Source organism: Tachypleus tridentatus, chromosome 6, assembly GCF_004210375.1.
Source record: "Tachypleus tridentatus isolate NWPU-2018 chromosome 6, ASM421037v1, whole genome shotgun sequence".
NCBI lineage: Eukaryota > Metazoa > Arthropoda > Merostomata > Xiphosura > Limulidae > Tachypleus > Tachypleus tridentatus.
Window position 1 is genome coordinate 32,060,805 of NC_134830.1, and position 19,802 is coordinate 32,080,606.

Sequence of the window (19,802 nt, forward strand, 5' to 3'; positions counted from 1 at the left end):
CACGTTATTATGATGACTCAACATGATTTGGTTATAAGTACCGTGTGTCTGTTTTTTTAATAGCAAAGCTACATCGGGCCATCTGCTGAGCCCATCGAGGGGAATCGAATCCCTGATATTAGCGTTGTAAATCCGTAGACTTACCACTATGCCCCCCCCGCTAGTGTAGCAGTAAGTCTACGGATTTATAACGCTAAAATCAGGGGTTCGATTCCCCTCGGTAGGCTCAGCAGATGACTCAATGTGGCTTTGCTTTAAGAAAACACACACACCCTTACCACTATTATGGTAGGGGGCGTTATAAGTACTATTGCTGAGAAAAAATATATATATACACTTGTATTTTATGTGTTTTTTGAAAATCAGTATTGAATAAATAAATAAATTGCCACAATAAGCTTTTCTAAGGTCGAACTCAATATAAAAACAAATAAATAAATAAATAAACACAGATTATGACGAATTTTATTGAAATATAAAAAGCCAAGCATTTATATAATTTCCGCGGCACGAGTGATGAATTGTCATCTTAACTAAGTACACAGTTTCAGAATGTTTGAGAACATTTTTTAAAAATTTTCCACAGTAGAGCTTCAGGTCTAGCAAAAAAAAACCAAAATCCTGTTATTCTATAAAGTCAGGAACCAGGGCAAAAAAGGTGGTCAGTTGTATATCATCTCGTGGGTTACTCTTCAGTTGCATGGGCTAAGCACTTTTCCTCGAATTAACTCCCCTTGTAACATGTGTGTATTAGCATACAGGATGTCACCATGTTCAGAATGTGACTGGCTGCTCTTTAGTGCCTGCATTGTTACCCAGATTTGAAAGTTTGTCGTCAAGGGGAGGGTGTTTCCAGTCGTAGAAGGGTCATGAGAAAATTGCTCTGCATTTTGAAGCGACGTATTCTTTTATTTACACTTTGCTGTTTGTTGCTTCACAATATCAGCTTGTTTTCTAACCAACAGTGTTTACTATTCATCTTGTCAACTGTTACCTTCTATTTACTATGCTGCCCGAATTTTGTTCTCTAACAGAAAAAAAAAAGGAAGCAAACCCAGTGTAAATGGAATGTAACCTATTTATGTCTCGACACCCCCACCCCTCTAGGCTTACGAATTGAAATATATCTGACTACTAAACATACCTTCGCCAAAACCCTGTGTTAAAAAATGCATATCCAAAATGGGCTACATGCCAAATGCATGTAGAGCTGTTGAAAACTGCTTAGTCCTCCCCAAATATTAAACGGAATTATGTTGTTGAAAACAAATAAATTTTATTTAAATTGGTTAAATTTACCTTACATTAAAAAGTCTATATTTATACATAAGCATTTATATGTATACTTTTTTTTTTAAATATAGGCTTAGGGTTTATTTAGTTGTTTGGTTGCTTGGTGAATTCCGCGCCAAGCTACTCGAAGAAAGTCTGCGCCAATCATCCTTAATTCAGAAGTGAAATACTATAGAGATGACAGTAAATCAAAACCACCGACTACCAATTTCTGAGCTATTCTTTTACCAAGGAAAAGTGGGGTTGATCGTAACATTATAATGAAACCATGGTTGAAATGGCAAACGTATTCGATAACACCATTCGAATACCTGACTCAAAAATTACAAGTCAAGCGCCCTGACCAGTACGCTTAAGAATTTGAAACCACAAAGACTCAAGACAAAATACAATTGAATTTTAAAATTCATTTCTCCTCCTCAAACTATTCTTGAATTGACTTTTTTTTTTGTCAGTTATTAGCGTTCTCTTTGACTTACGCTCTCCCCCCGTTGGTTCAGTGGTAAAAACTGTGAACTTAACAAGATAACATTTTAGTTTCTATAACTGCAGCGTACAGAATTCAGACAGTCTATTGTGTACCTCTGAGCTTAAAAGCAGACAAACACAAATCTTTAACATACGATTCTTCTGCTGAAAGTTAATTCGCTTAAATTAAAACTTTAGGTTTAGGGTTAGTACAAAATGATAAAAGTTTATATTGTTTTCTTCAACAGGAAAGCTAGTGAATAGATATCTTGAGACTACACACTTACAATTATAAAACTTACTTCTGTGTATGAAATCATTTTTAATTTACTAAAAACGCATCTAAACAGTATTTCAGCACCACTAAAAAAAATTATCTCTATCTACTGTTTCTCAAAATGTAGAAGTTCCTTCGAGTTATTCCACTTTATTTTTAGAATGTCGTGTATAATTCGATCGCAAGGACCATTAACGAATAACAAATTCAAAACGCGAAATTATTTATATAACAAGTTATATAACTCTTTGAACTTCTTCCAATTAAAGTGTTTTTAATAGCCGTGGAAAGCTCTTATTTATAAATTAGATTTCCTTTATTTATTGTTAAGAAACTTGATAAAGTGTTATAACAACTACGTGTAAATCAACTATGTCAATTAAACCGGACTGACCCTACACGACATAAGAATTCATCAAAAACAAATCGGGTAGCGTTATTACCAATTCATCTTTTTATCAACTTAGTAGCATTACAAAAAAGCAACACAAAAAATGTGTCCTTTGAACTCGTTTCTACCATACTACAATTTGACATTTAGTGACCTTCTTTTGAAGATTGGTTGAAATGTTTCAAGGATTTCTATGTTTCTCCTTCCACTGATGAGAACTTTACTACAGTGACAACTTAACAGTTTTACATATATCTTTTGTTTTCCAATAAAGATAATTTAGTAAAGAATCTATTATCTAAGGAAGAATGTACACGGTTATTACTTAACTAAAAATGGTACTGTTTTACCTAATCAAAACAAAACTGAATGAAAGAAATAAAGTGGAACAACGGACATTTTGTCAATAAAGCCGCACATCGGACAATACTAAGATCCTGGTGATTGTAGGTAAAGATCCAACACTTACCTGGGAAACAAAAGTGCTGTGGTGTTTGCTACGGTGAGAAAAAAGGAAGATAAAATTATCACTTGCTGGTTTAAGTGCACTTAACCAGCTGGATATTCCTATGAGGCTAAGAGTGCCAAATATTCGCACTTACAATAATATGTTATCAGTTGTTGTTTGATATACGCCACCAAGTGGCACAGCGGACTCACAGAAATCAGGTTTCGATACCCATGACAGGCAGAGCATATATAGCCTATTATGTAGCTTTTTGAGTATTTATTTTTCTAAATTGACGCCAGTTATAGCTGGAAAAACAAACTGCATTTAATGGGATAATTTATTCCGTTGTACTTCCATGAAAAATAAAGGTCGACTTAAGGTCGTTTTATTATGAATATTCTGTTACTGATACATTTATCATTTTTACCCATATTAGACTTCGCATGGCCAGGTGATTAGGGCACTTGACTCGTAATCCGAGGACCGTGGGTTCGAATCCCTGTCGTACGAAACATACTCGCTCTTTCAGCCATGAAGACACTATAAAGTTACTGTCAATCCTGCTAATTGGTGGTAAAAGAATAATCCAAGAGATGGCGGTGGCTGGTTATGACCAGCTGTCTTTCATCCAGTCTTACACTGCTATATTAGGGACGGCTAACCCAGATAGCCCTTATGTAGCGCCAAACATGCTCGCCCTTTCAGCCGTGGGGACGTTATAAGGTGACAGTCAATCCCACCATTCTTTGGTAAAAGAGTAGCCCAAGAGTTGGCGGTGGGTGGTGATGGTTAGTTGCCTTCCCTCTAGTCTTACACTGCTAAATAGGTGACGGCTAGCGCAGATAGCCCTCGTGTAGCTTTGCGCGAAATTCAAAAACCAAAGAAACAAGTTATATTAGTTGTTCTTTAGGTGCGCCACAACAAAAAAAAAAGTGCCAATAACAAAAAAGACGCCAACATGACGAACCACCAACAAACTTCATAAGTAACAGATTCGACCGAAAATTAAGCAATGAAGAAATACATCTACTCAACAAGGAACTCAACTTCGCAGTAACACCTAGAAATATTCCATCCACTGAAATAAAAGCCTGTCTGGAAGACCTAACTGGACGACTGGTGATCCACTCCACACAAACTGAAAACACCAACAAAACAACAGAAAACAACCACTAGAAAGAAGACAACTTCGACAACAATTCCATCAACAACCCATCTTTTCAGGTAGAACTGAAAACATCTACTTCCCCGAAACACCTCAAAACAGTATGTTAAACAACTTTTTCAAAGACTTTTCACACAAAACTATCAACATAATTTCACAGAAAAGAAAACTAAACAAACAAGAAAAACAACTTTACACGAAAATATATTAATTCTATAAACAACTTAAAACAAGACAACAACTCAAAATGCTAAAAGCAGATAAAGATATAGTTATAATGAACACAAATGAATACATTCAAAACCATGAGCAACATCTTGTCAGATACAAACAAATTTAAACTAATAAACACAAATCCAACAAAAACACATGAAAACCAATTAAACAAAATACTATTACAAATGAAAAAAACCAACATGATCTCAGAAAACCTTTATTCTTACCTACGAAAGGTCGACTCACGCACACCACAACTATATGGCACCCCCAAACCTCACAAACCCGATGGTCCACTACGACCCATAACGTCAGCCCGTAAATCATTTAACTACAACCTTGGTAAATATATAGCGTGGGCATTTTCTAAATATGTAACATCAGCCGGCCACTTGTTCAACCACTCTTTTAACTTTAAATCTATTCTTAATCAACTGAATCATAAAGCCTTAATAGCCAGTTTTGATGTAATTTCCCTCTTCACAGAAGTCCCAACCACTGAAGCCTGCAAAATAGCTTTAGAACTTTATATCCAAGACCCCAACCAATTGGTACACACCCCCAGTAATTAGCTACCCTTATAGAATTCACCACCGCCTAAACTAACTTTATGTTCAATAACCAAAACAACCTCAGTATGGGGAATCCCGTGAGCCAACATTTCTATGACACAGATTTAATCTCAAGCGATCAATTCAACCTTACACCCACCACTATACTGGTACAGGTATGTTGATGATACAATTGCTGGATTCACATCTACAGAACACAAAACCTAGTTTTTTTCAATCACATTAACTCGATTCACGCTAACATTAAGTTCACCTGTGAACAGGAAAAACTAACCAAATAGCATTTCTTAACCTCAAAATCATTAGAACCGATACACAATTCAAAACAGAAATCCACAGAAAAATCACTCATACTGGACTGTACATTCCCTGGGACTCAGCACATGAAACAAAACCAAAACCTCAACAAATTAAGAAACCAAATAAACACAGCCATAAAACTATGTTCACCTGATAAAATTAATGATGAAATCAACAAAATAAAGCAACACTTCATTAACATCAACAAATTTCCTCAAAAAACCGTGTAAAAATTATACGCACACACCTAGACCAACAACAAACAAACAACAATAAATCCCAAGACACAACAAACTACAAAACCTTATACTGCTGCATACCATATGTTCCCGGTATCAGTAAAAAAATAACCAACATTTGGAAAAAGATTATAATAAAACACAACATTCCAGTAAACACCGAATATATTCAAAAAACAGGTACAAAACTAAAGTTCATACTATGTAAAAACTACACTGACAAAATCAACACCAAGATTATTTATAAAATATAATGCAACAACTGCCACAATTTCTATATTGAAGAAACAAGCAGAAAAATGAAAACTAGATTAAAAGAACACAAAAAAACACCTTGACACGTTTTTGAACACTGCAAATCAAATAAACACAACATAACCATAGAAAACATCCAGATTCTAAGTAGGGAAACAAATATAAACAAACGCAAAATCAAAGAAGCTATACTTATACAACAACAAAACCAAAATTAAACCAATATAAAGGAACACCTTTATGCCTATAGTAATTATAACCTAACATCCAACTGCAAACCCCATACAATCCCGTACTCTATTGTACTCTTGTTCCTAGGGCATATGCCCGGCAAGGGTCAGTTGCAAACTCTTTCTTTGTTAACCTGAAGATGACCTAGGAAAAGAAGGTCGAAACGTTGTTCTCTGCTTATCAATAAAAGTGTTAATTCCCCTACCAGCCGTTCTGAGATACATTTTAGTTGATGATTTAAATGATTGAATACGAACCGTGTTGTCATTGGAAAACACGGTAAACACAAACGTATAATATATATACATGTACATACATAAACCATGTCAAATATCATATGCATAGAAATATATTACATTACACTCATCAAAATAACCGAGTTTGTATTATGTATAGAGTTATTAAAAACGGGGGGCCCCTGCTTAGCCCCTTTTTTCACACACCTGCTCAAATAATAAGTACACAAAAATTAAATTTTTAGAATAATGCAAAAAAGAATCTAGCCTGCCATTTTTAGATACTTTAGTAAATAAACAACGTTATTTTAAAATTGGTTAGTTCATAAAACAGTTCACCAAAGTGCTTGTTAATCATGCTTACATGTCTCTAAGCAGTTATTCTATACCATACGACGAAATGTAATGAGTTTGACAGCAACTTCACTAAGAGTAATACTAGTTAAATATTAACTACACAAATATGCAACGGATAATAGTGTCGGGGTTCAAAAATAAAAGAGATGAACTAGAGCCCCGTCTAGCAAATGGTATAAATTAGATGTATATATAAGTATATTAAGTTCATGATATGAAACCTCTATAACCCAAGCGCTTTCGTAAAGTGGACCTTTCTTTTCCAGAGGCAAACTGGGAAGGTCCACCTTTCGAAAGCGCTCGGGTTACAGTATTTCTATCACTTCAAGTCAATTAAGAGCATTTTTGCTTTCAAGATGTGACACCTAAGAATAACAAACGTCTTAAACAAATTTCACATGTTGTCTGCTCCAGAAAACTTAGACACTGCACTAATAATTAGTCGAACTGAAGATGACAATCAACAGGAGATCCGCGAAGTTGAACAACTCCGAAAAAGATAGCGAAACTTAACCAGATGTATAACGTTGCACTTTCTCAGACATGTTGATAGCTTTCCCATTTCTTTGCCTCGATCTTTTCGCATTATTATCAGGATATGATAAACACAATCATCCTCCGAGGAAGACGTAGACTTCCAAAATAATATCCAATTATTCGTTTCCTCAGCTGAACGCGAATTTAGGAGACTGATTTACATTTTATTAGCCAATAAATTACAGCATCGTGAACTTGTGTTACCAGAAAATTATTACTGACTTGAAAGATGCAACCATTAATGTTAAGAAACATAGTTACCATATCATTACTGCAGAATTGTCGATAACAGTAAAACTACCCAATTAATGCATTCTAATTAGTATAAATATTTGTTTTATTGCATTGTATATTCCCAGTTAGACTTATATATTTAAAGTAACTATATTAATTACAAAGGTTATTTTTTCCGATCTTTATAGAAAGCTTGTTATGAACGGAACTTAGTTTATTCTACTCATGTTCTTACACGAGACAAGGGAAATTACCAACGAGCCAGAAACCATCTGTAACAGATACGGAAGTTGATATGTGTGTCAACCCCTACAAAACAGCAAGCCGTAGTTACCAGTATCGGCTGATTTTACAACTTCTGTTCCTTCTAATAAACAATAATGAGTTTGCACTCTCTAAACCTAGTAGTCAATAACTTTGGCTATGTTCTGTACACTGAAGTGCATTTATATATATATACACACACACAAACCCGTTTACATTCACTTCATCACTCTCAGTTTTTAACAGATGTTCTCGGGGGTCGGGAGAAAATACTAAATGTTACTTATTTGCCACTTTACGAACAGTACCAGTAACCACAGAGCGGCGAATACGGAGGGGTTGAAGATTATAGTGATAAAGTTTCAGAACTGATGCCTCATTTCGAGATGCTAATGGCCTAAGCGTTATCACTTTTCGTGTTATCAGCGAAACGAACAACAACATGGTAAACAGATTTCCCAAAAATCTTTCGTATTTTAATTAGATCGTGAAAGCCTACTTAATCGACTTTAAGTACAGACGTTACAACAATGACTAATTTTCTACGATACCACTTAGTTCTACTAATATCATTGCACACTAAAAATAAAAGCATCCACACACACCTACGAACGGAAGGCGAGCCTTAAAAGAAGGCAGTTGGAAACCGGTACTGCAACAACTTCTGACATATCTTTTGAAATTTGGTCTTAGTTTACATATACAAGAAAAATTATCTTACCAGCAATACTTTATTTGACGCTGTCGTTATTGTAGTTACTTCAAGGTGACGGTACTTCATCAAATATAGAATTTTCTTTAGCCATTACAGTTACACGTGAGTCGTTTTCTCCGCGTTTCGGATGAAAAAACGAAAAATTATCTCCATTCCCGACAGATTTACTTGTACATTTTAATAAATCATCTAAACTTGCTACTAAACACACATTAATAAGAAAGAACAATCACAAACTTCACTAAAATATGGTCATTTCTTTTAAAAAATAATAGTTGCAATTTCATCCATAAGGAAATGAAATTTCGGTCTGTAGCGTACTAAAAGAAGTTTTTATAAGGCCTACGTTTCAAGAGTCTTACGTTTAGTAATACTTGATAACATCAGGCTTGCGTGATACATCAGAGCTTAAGAAAATCTCTCAGTAATAAATTTGACATGAATTGTTTTGATATTTGTTTTTTTGTAGTTAACAAAACATCATTTGAACATATATTTATACAGTTATGGAAGAAAATAAAAACAAGTTAGTGCTAAATGACCATTCTAAACCTTAGGCACAGGGAAAATTTTATAATATTTACGCTAGGTGACGACGCACATATTGAAAACTATCTTCAATTTGTGTATTTAAATTCCGGTTTAATATTTATATAATTATTCTCTATTTTTTTACACACCTGACTATGAATATGTTATATATAAAACATCTAGCATAAAATAAACATTTCTCGCATGAAACTTATTCGTCGTAAAGAACAGTTTTAAATATAAGGAAGTTTATAAAAAAATAACTACTAAACCTAAAGGTTTTAATCTATCAAAAAAGTGAACTTTCACGACATTCAGCCTGAACTGAAAACTCACACTACCACGAGGATTGCATACTAGTGGCACAGCAGTATGCCTTCGAACTTACAACGCTAAAAATCGGGTTTCGATACTCGTGGTAAGCAGACCAAAATAGCCCATTGTGTAACTTTGCGTTTAATTCTAAACAAATGAATCAAGCAAATATTGCGATCTAAAATGACCCTCCCAAATCTCTTACAACGCTCATTAAAATCTACAAGTTTTTCTGCCAATACATTTTTAAATATACTCCGTATATGTCATACAAGGACTATTTCATAGCTATAAATGACACACTGTAAACCTACCAATGTTTGAAAATATTGGGTTTTTACTAAGATACATTACTTTAATTAACAGTATAAAAGTATTGTAAACCTATCAGTATTATCTGCGTGCCAAAAACGTCACTTCCAAGCAGACAGATAAAGGGGCAACTGCCCAGGTGCACGGGCAAATGAAACCTGGTAATGCCGTAAAGCCCGTAAAGCACCCTTAGGCTTAATCACTTAATCATAAAAACATCGTGTTTGGCTTTTCTCTGTATATAGATGCTTGACGTAGTAAGAATGAATGAAATTGTAATTTGAATAATAATTAGTAAATATTTTTTACTTTATAAACGTTTTTACGTTTATGATTGTTTTTGAATTTCGAGCAAAGCTACACAAGGGCTATCTGTGCTAGCCTTCCCTAATTTAGCAATATAAGACTAGAAGGAAGGCAGTTACTCATCACCACCCACCGCCAACTCTTGGGCTACTCTTTTACCGCCACCTTATAACGTTCTTACAGCTAAAAGGGCAAGAATATTTGGTGTGACAGCGATTCGAACCCGCGACCTTCGGATTACGAGTCGAACGCCTTAACCCACCTGGCCATGCCGGGTCGTTTTACGTTTATACCGTGAGCTATGACTAACTACTACTAAGATTTTGCCTTATTTGTGAGCTTGTTTTTTTAAAATGTTACAAACAGGGAAAAAGGGGGCCAATCGATGATATTTTCCCCGAGGTCCGTGCTGGCTCTCAACGATTCTGCTAATTTCAAATCAAGTGATAAATATTTAAACATGTAGAGAGATTTCAATAAATAATGTAAGCATTATTTTCATGTAAAGGATTTACAAATATATATTTATTTTAATATCGATGTCCGCTTCAGTTAAATATATATTTAGAAATGCTTGTAACTGATAGTGTTAAATGTATATTGCGAAATTTTTGTATATTCGTTAAATTTGTAGATTTTCGAGTGTAAGAATCAACAATGTACTATATAGGTAAGTACAATATTGTTACCAACTGAATTTTCGAGAATCTCACTCTAAAGACGTATAAATCGACGTAACAAGAGACAAGAAAATATTATTGTTGATTTGCTACATTTAGTATACTATAAATTTCTGAAGCTAAAACTATGATAAACGCTTGTTAATAGGAAAACTACGAAAATTAGACCAAGAATGTTTATTTCCAGCATTATATTACAAACTGTTTAACTTCAGTAAATTAATTTCGAATCTTTATCTTTCTACGAGAACATTATATATACTCGTCGGGAAAAAAGCTTGTAAATGGTGTGAGGCCATTCAATAATAGAGATTTAGCTAGCTAGCCATTAAACAAAATGTACCTGTGTATCAACATAGAATTAATTCGATCCTCCTTAACCATGGATAAACCGTCGTTGTTGTTTGTAAGTTTGTAAAACTTTTGTATATAAATCATACGTTTGTAATAACTATTTGTGATAACCGTTATTATAAATTGTATTACTGTTTGTGTATTAAAATATATTTGTATTAAGAAAGAAAACTGTGTGCATTAATCCTGTTGTCAAATATCATACGTTTGATGCATATCGAAATTCAATGAACTTCTAAATTGAAATTAAAATTTCAGGCTATTTCAAATTATAATGCATAACATAATATATTGGAAATTCGTCCGGGATAAAATATAACACGTATAAATTTAAAAGCAGTCAACAATCTAAAAAAAAACTATTACAGTCTTTCTCTTACTGAGTATAAGTTGCAAAACGCTGGTGTGATGTTTGGTTGGTTTTTACATTAGTGCAAAGCTGTTAGCTGTCCCTAATTTAACAGTAATAGACTGGAAGGAAGGAAGCTAATAAACACCACCCACCGCCAGCTCTTTGGCTACATTTTTACCAACGAATGATGGTGTTGAGAGTATAATAATAACGCTCCCACGGTGGAAGGAACAAGTATGGGGAGGAGATTCGACCTTGCGACTCTCAGATTGCGAATCAGTTTTTTTAACCATCATATCAGGCCAGGTGCGATGCAATAATTAATGTTGTTATTTTGTAAATGTTACAGTTTGTAAGTATTTTTCATAATTGCGTTACAAATGTGGCCACAAGTTTAAAGGTCTATGCTAAAATGTTCTGACTGACTTAAATATTGATCAGAACTCTCTGGTCTTAGGTTGTTCTTCATCCTGAAAGGAAACAGATCAAAATTCCGTCGAAACGTAAAGTATTTTCCACCATAAATAAATCACTCCCTTGTGCTTATAAATCGTTGTTTGCTTACTTATTATTATATTAGTATAATGTGCTTCCTTACTCAACTGTACTAGTTTTTTTTTCCCGAGAACTGGTTCTGTCCTGTATGCTAAGTCTCATTCCACTTATTTTTTGTTCGTTTGTTGTTGTTGTTTTACTTTGGATCTGAACAAAGAATACAGGTAAGAAAAGGTAGACAAAACAAACCGAAAGAGACAGTATTTACATTAGATAATGTACCGTGTTAGTCTGCTGTTCTGCCATGTGAACTTTGTAAAAATCTTGTGAATTTAAAGCTAAAGTACACAGTATCTATTGTATCTACCTTTATCATATCTAATTCTCCGAAAGACTTGGTGGTAGCTATGGTAGACAGCATAATGTGCTTAGAGGAATATGAAATGATATCCTAAAACTTAGTATTAACTGTTACTTTACAGAAAGGTTCTCCAGTAGAACACAGATTAAAATGGTAGACTGTCCAAAGTTTTAATTGGTACCCATTGGGTATAACCAAAAACAATAATCGATATCACAGAAATTATGGGTTTAAATCTATACTACCAAATATGGTTGTTAACTCAGGCTTTGACATGGCTCATCCTCTTCAACAGATGTTGAAGAGACCAATCAAGTTCTGTTGGACCTGAAAAACTGGGAAAATCATTTAATGATCGCAATGAAAGCCTTAACATCAGTATTAATGAACCCAACACCTAAAGGTCCATTTGTTCAACTAACAGTTACTAGGAGCTATGAAACAAGGTTGTATCATCACAGTTCAAGTTGGATAAATAAAGATAAATCGCAACTTAACAACACAATTTATGAACCACTAGAACCATAAGCAATAGTCTACTTTATCTTAATCAACACATCTCATTTGTTATTAAAACTTAAAGAAAGAATCTACTTATCTTAATAAACACAGATCATGAATGACTAAGACTTCAAAAGAGAGTCCACACTATATTAATCAACACATTTCACGTGTCATTAAAACCTAAAAAAAGAATCTACTTATCTTAATAAACACAGATCACGAATGACTAAGACTTCAAAAGAGAGTCTACACTATATTAACACACCTCACGAATCGCTAGAACCACACGCGAGACGTATATAGTATCTTAACCAAACATATCATCAGATCTTCAAAATAGCCTCTACAGTATTTTGAAATTTCATAAGCACGTGACATTGTTCTAACTGAATATCGAAACAACCTAACGGAATCTTGTTATCAACTCCTGCTTTATAAATCCAAAAACATCTTCAATCAAGATGATGTATGATAAAGTTTGCTTTCTCCACAGGCGTGACAAACAAACGCTAAGCCTTGTTCACAGGAACTTGGAATACAATTGTACGAGGTTGTTATTCTTGTTATTCAACAGAAAAGGGAAATTAGCTTAAAACGTTAAGAAGTTCTACAGGCGTAGGAACTTCACGAATGGCACGAGTGTTATTAAATAAGGGTGGAGACTACGTGATTCATAAACTGCCACCGCAGTGATAGTTTTGTAAATCAAAATGCCTGAATACCACTCATTACGATTCTTACTTGTGTGACATTAAAAGGAGACCCGGCATGGCCAGGTGGTTAAGGCACTTCACTCGTAATCCAAGGGTCGCGGGTTCGAATCTCCGTCACACCAAACATACTCGCCCTTTCAGCCGTGGGGGGGGGGTTATAATGTGGCAGTCAATCCTACTATTCTTTGGTAAAAGAGTAGCCCAATAGTTTGCGGTGGGTGGTGATGAATAGTTGCCTTCCCTCTAGTCTTACACTGCAAAATTAGGGATGGCTAGCGCAGATAGCCCTAGAGTAGTTTTGCGCGAACTTAAAAAAAAACAAACATTAAAAGAAAATTGCATACCAGAACGTGTCGAAATAACCTTTACAACGGAAATCAAAATAGAAATACGTATTAAAGACATGCAGATTTGTTCAGCAAGTTTCAGAATTAGTTTGTGTTAACCCTGGAAGATCTTGGTTTATTTTAAAACGTGAGCTACCTATTAAGAATAATTATAGACTTTTTTCTCGATTTATGTATTATTTTTTATTAAGCACAAAACTACACGATGGATTATCTGTGTTCTGCCCACCATTGGTATCGAAACCCGGTTTCTTGCATTGCAAGTTCGCAGATGTACAGCTGTGCCATTGGGGATTCTCGATTTCGGCCTTACGATATTTTTATTTGTTACACTAAAATATCAAGAACGAAGCCGTTTCCAAATAAGTTTTAATAATTTTCAGATGAAATGATCACGCAATGACTGTGAAAACGTCATTCATACAAGCTTTTCATATTCGAGTTTTTACGTAAACGTTCATGAATACTACACGAGATAATATTACATCAAACTGTGCCAAATCTCTAAACTTCGCTATATCCCGCAACTGAACTGCCCTGAATGCTGTCACATAATATTTTGATTCGTGATTATTTCGTCGGTGTATTTGTTAGTTTAAACAGTATTCAATCCTTACCGTATTATTCAAGGAAGGAAATTACTGTAATGTAATGTACACTGTACACTTAGTAAACGACCCCTTCATGAATGACTCTGTACAGTACACAGCATAATGTTATCATCACCCTGCAGAGATCGTGACCAGCAGTGGGTGGAGAAAGCGAAAATAAGTTCGTTAAAAAGGATTATACAAAAAACGAACACATAAATTTCGTAATAATTTACCAAACCTCACACCTTGTGTAGGCCGAATCCCACCCCTAAAATCACCATAGCAATGCATATTGTTTACGTTGTATCACGTCCATGATATACCGCCAGAAAGTAAACTGCTCAGAATACAGATTTATAATCTAGGGAGAAGAGTGGCTTAATTTATGCTCTCGGTATCTTTTGTCATTACACCCAATAATTACACTGGGACAAAATGTTTTAGTGCAACTAATTTTCAAAAGAGAATCCGATAAAATATAACTTTCTCTACAAGAAGCCACAAAAGATTTGTACTACAAACAATTACTTCAGTGGATCTAGAATTTAGTACCAAAACTTCTACGGATAAAAATCCCGATATTTATAAGACAGCATAAGAGAAAATGTCATTAGATTTCAAGCTCAAATAAATGTTCTAAAGTATTCGTTATTTTTACCTACTTCAACACTTACTATTCACCATATTATGAAGTCATACACAGGAACCTTAATACCGACTAGAAGCAAAAACGAAGAAGAAGGGGCAGACCTTCTTGTCACCTAAGCAAAAGGCCCGGCATGGCCAAGTGGGTTAAGGCGTTCGACTCGTAATCCGAGGGTCGTGGTTTTGAATCCCGGTCGCACCAAACATGCTCGCCCTCCCAGTCGTGGGGGCGTTATAATGTGACGGTCAATCCCACTATTCGTTGGTAAAAGAGTAGCCCAAGAGTTGGCGGTGGGTAGTGATGACTAGCTTCCTTCCCTCTAGTCTTACACTGCTACATTAGGGACAGCTAGTGCAGATAGCTGTGGTGTAGCTTTCTGCGAAATTCTAAAACAAACAAACAAATCGGGTAGTATGAAAGACCTCAACGTTATTATATACAATAGCTCTTGGTTTGTAGACCAGGAATCTACCGATATGTATAGATTTTAATTGGCTGAATCTTCACCTGTCATTTTCATTTCAGAAACGTGTATGTTATATCATCTACAATATACATACATACTACAAATATTATACCATAAAAACTTCTTAAACACAAATGGTAGTATCGAACTATAAAGATTTGGAGCATATTTTACACAGATACTATACAACAGCTCCAACTGTTTACACGTGTCCTGTTTACATATAACATAATTCACTTGAAGTCTAGAGATCTAGACCATAGTTTACGCACTTTGCTTCACTTCTCTAATCGTCTACGTGTGCTGTCACTAATTATCGTTTCCTACATAATGCACAGCAATTGTTTTACTAGTCTATCGACATATCGTATTTCTCTTAATCAAATCAACTTTGTATTGTAGGCACTAGAATAGTGTTGCTTCTGTGGTTAAATGGCTGGTTATTGGATAAATTCGCTATTGCTCAACTATGCACTAAGTCTAAAAATTACCATTTCTGATATAATGTTCTGTTATTACAGATATTTCAGTAAAAATTAGATTTCCACGCTTTTTAAAAAATGTTACCAATAAAAGGTTGTTGTTTTGGTCTTCATAAACTTGTCTGAACTTGTTTTCGATTAACATGTAGACCTGTAAATAAACTGCTAACTGTTATCTTCCTTCGAAAGCTGTCCACCAATTCTAACGTTTCAAATTATTCCTGATAATAAAACACTCTGGATTTAATGCATCAGGTAAATGTATTTTTATTGTGCACGTTTCTAGACAAAGGTGATGATCAGTCAGAACCTTATTTTCACTTTATCTTTGACATTACATCTGTCTTCCATCTTGTTCAATCTAACAGCTTTTAAGACGTGAAAAGGTGTATCTTACCCATTACAGTTGACCACCTGCACATTTTTATTTTATCACTGAACCTACTGTTTTCTCATCACAAACCGGATGAATTTTACCATTTGAAAGGCCATTTTCATTCCTGTTCTCAAATTAATAGGTGTGGGGTCCTTTTTTTCCTGAAATATGGTGAGCGTTCTTAATGTCGCGTCTAGTAGCACCGTTGGTGAGGTCTCAGGGCATCTCCCCCCGCTAGTTTTCCAAAACGTAAACACCAGTAAAGTTGAAGGCATTTTAATGCAATATCGTACAAAGTTGAAAGGTTATAGTTGAGGCTATGTAAGATCGTTAACTTGAACTGTCACAATGGTGAAGTACTTATTTTTAAAGTACGGGCTTGGTGATGGTTTCTAAAAGTGGCCTAAACCTGGCTAGTTATGAACTATACCTTTATATGAGTGAGTTTATCACACTATATATAAAAGATACATGAACCCACCTTAAATATAATGTAAAATAAGAATATTCACCTATTTTACTACTTATTTCATTGACTCAGAAGCGCTTTCGCACTTTGATGGGAAGTACTGCTTCCATTTGCATTTCCAGGTTCTAACATCTACGTTGCTGTTGTGAGAAACAACAACGCCGTTTAAAATTAAGCTGTAAAAGCAGCATGAACTGTTTGTTTGTTTTTGTGTTAAACATTAAGCTACACAATGGGCTATTTGTGCTGTTTTTGCAACGAATATCGAAGTATGGTTTTTAGCGATGTGAATTCTAGAACTTATTGCTTAACCACTAGAGGGCGTCTGTTTGAAAAGAGCTTCTAACGAAAAATTTAATTGTTACTGAGAAATAAATGCCTATATTGTCGGATTTTAAAGCTTTGTCCGTACGTGAATTACGCTAAAAATGTAGTTGTACATCAACGTTTCACGTACAGTTTGTCGAATTAATAATAACACGTGTTCATTGTAACCATATCACACACTCACAGTATCAAATATTCATTTCTCTGTGAGCTTGAAATTGAAAATGTACTATCGAGGTTAAATAAACGTCTTGGACAACAGTTGTAGTGGGTTATCAGTATTTTAAAATTATTGTGAGATGCTTAATGTTCGTTTACATTTGATCAGTGTTCCTTAACCCGCTAATCATCTCTGTCTTGTGTTTCACATTCACTCAGTAGCAACTTGAGATGTATTAACTTTGACGGTACGACCTCTCAAAGGTGACTCAAAAGCAGAAAACGTTTGAGCTCCTATTAACTACAAGTCGCGCACGTTCCTCACATGCAGCCAAGCTCAAGTACTAGTGCTGTAATAGTGTTTCGTATGTGCGCCAAGGTCAAAGGCAAGAAAAAAACAATAAAAATGCGATATCAAACTACGAAGCGTTCGTGTATGTCGTAGATGTCAAAAGCAGAAAGTAAAATCAGCCTTAAATGGATTTTCCTCGGTTCTTAATGCCATAAAAATCAGGTTAATAAAATAAATAACAATTAACGTGTTAATTGTTTAGTGTTTTCCGAAAAATAAGCTGACAAATACTTGATTGGTTGTATAGACAACACAACAATACATTTTTTAAATTTATTTTAGTTGTTCTATATGCTACAAATACCTCGTTCCTAAATATTTACTGTTTCCGACAATTTAAAATTGTTGACGTATTTTAGCATCAAAATACTGAAACTACACCAAAAATTTATAATTGAAAATTCCTTTTATACAGTTAAAATCAGGAGTTCGATTCACCTAGGTGAACTCAGCAGGTAGCCTGGTATGACTTTGCCATAAGAAAACACCCACACACACATGGCCCGGCATGGCCAATCGTGTTAAGGCGTGCGACTCGTAATCTAAGGGTCGCGAATTCGCATCCCCATCGCGCCAAACATGTTCGGCCTTTCAGCCGCGTGGGCGTTATAATGTGACGGTCAATCCCACTATTTGTTGGTAAAAGAGTAGCCCAAGTGTTGGCGGTGGGTGGTAATGACTAGCTGCCTTCCCTCGAGTCTTACACTACTAAATTAAAGACGGCTAGCGCAAATAGCCCTCGAGTAGCTTTGAGCGAAATTCAAAAACAAAACAAAACATTATATGCATGGTCATCAAGAGTTCATAAAACCAGTAAATCATACTAGTATAATTTATTTCGTAAAAATTCTTCACCTTGGCAAGTGTGCACAAAGTTTCTTTAATGGAATAAGAAATAAACTGAGAATTCTTAGGGCGGAAAAAATTACATTGTTTGTTTGTTTTTTAATTTCGCGTCAAGCTACACGAGGACTATTTGCGCTAGCCGTTCTAATTTAGCAGTGTAAGACTAGAGGAAAGGTAGCTAGTTATCACCACCCACCGCCGACTCTAGGACTACTCTTTTACCAATGAATAGTGGGATTGACCGTCACATTATAACGCTTCCATAGCTGAAAGGGCGAGCATATCTGGTGTGACGAGAATTCGAACCCGCGAATTACAAGTCGAGCACCTTAATTACCTGGCCATGCCGGGCCAAAAAATTACATAACTTTCTTTGTGATTTGTTTGGATTTTGAGCAAAAAAAACTACGCGAGGAATATCTGAGCTAAAAATAATTAATGTTGAAATGATCAACTAGAGAACTGATGTTGTTATTATATTCTGTTATGTTTAGCTGTAACAGGACTCGAAACACACAACCTCAGTCTGGCCCATTAGCCACTGGCCGAGCTAAGCCATTGATATCGGAAGTTGTTTTACAGAGTTTACATGACCGTATAATAAAGTATCTGATGGAGATAGCCACGCTTATTTATTGATGTAGTTGTGTATCATGCATAAACAAACCTTTTATATTCCGTTAACGATTCAGAAAATAATAACAGAAAACAAAACAAAAGTTACGATGTCAAACCACATCCCAGACAAGATGGAGAGGTTTTGGTTAATTCTTATTCCCACAACTCAGACCTTCGAAACTTACTCTTATTCAGTTGACATTCTGTGGTTGAACGTCCCTTCACGTTTTACGACTTCTGTAAAAACTTCCAAGAAAAAAAACTAACCTGCAAATTCGAACCATCAACTGGATTTTAATACAATCAAACTCGAAGCCTGACAAGTTAAGTAAAAATATACTTATTTTTTTATTTCTTTCGTTTTTGATTAAACACAAAGTTCGACAATGGGCTATCTGTGCTCTGCCCACCCCATCACGGGTATCGTAACCCGGTTTTCTAGCGGTGGGAGTCCGCAAACATACTGCTGTGCTACGGGGGAGGATTTTCATTTTAATCGCAGTTTTTAAAATATCAAAGTGAGTGATGATCACATGAAGATGAAATACTTCATATTTCAAGGTAAGTGCAACTTTCATTGTAGTTCATATTAAAGGTTACTTTATTTCGACGAGTAGATTTCTTCTGGTATCTCTCATTCTTAAACAGCTATAACCTTATTGTTCCAAAATATGGTCCTCACGTGGCTCAGCAGTAAGTCAGTGAGCTTATAGCGCTAGAAATCGAGTATCGATACCTGCAGTGGACAGAACATAGATAGCCCATTGTGTATATGTATCTTTATGAGAAACTAACAAATCCAAAACATGTGGTAAATTCGAAATGTTAACTAATTTATGTTTATAATATAAGCGCATTAATTTCAATACTGTTAAATATTATGCAAAATGTCATTATCCTTCAAATTCTGTGCTATGGCATTCACTTTTTAAATCTGTAACGGTTCTAGCTACGAAATATATGTCACATGTTGCCTAAATATGTAATACTCTTACGT

At 35.1% G+C, this 19,802-nt stretch overlaps 1 protein-coding gene and 1 long non-coding RNA gene across 2 annotated transcripts in view; both read right to left on the minus strand.

The window, feature by feature from the left end:
* The window catches only part of LOC143251577 (uncharacterized), a 244,805-nt gene that overhangs the window by 202,083 nt on the left and 22,920 nt on the right, over window positions 1-19,802 (minus strand). The window lies entirely within an intron of this gene.
* On the minus strand, window positions 449-4,825 carry LOC143254513 (uncharacterized). Its single transcript, XR_013030226.1, has 2 exons — window positions 4,489-4,825; window positions 449-1,027 (listed from the first exon to the last, which is right to left on the minus strand). It is a non-coding gene; the product is annotated as an uncharacterized LOC143254513 (long non-coding RNA).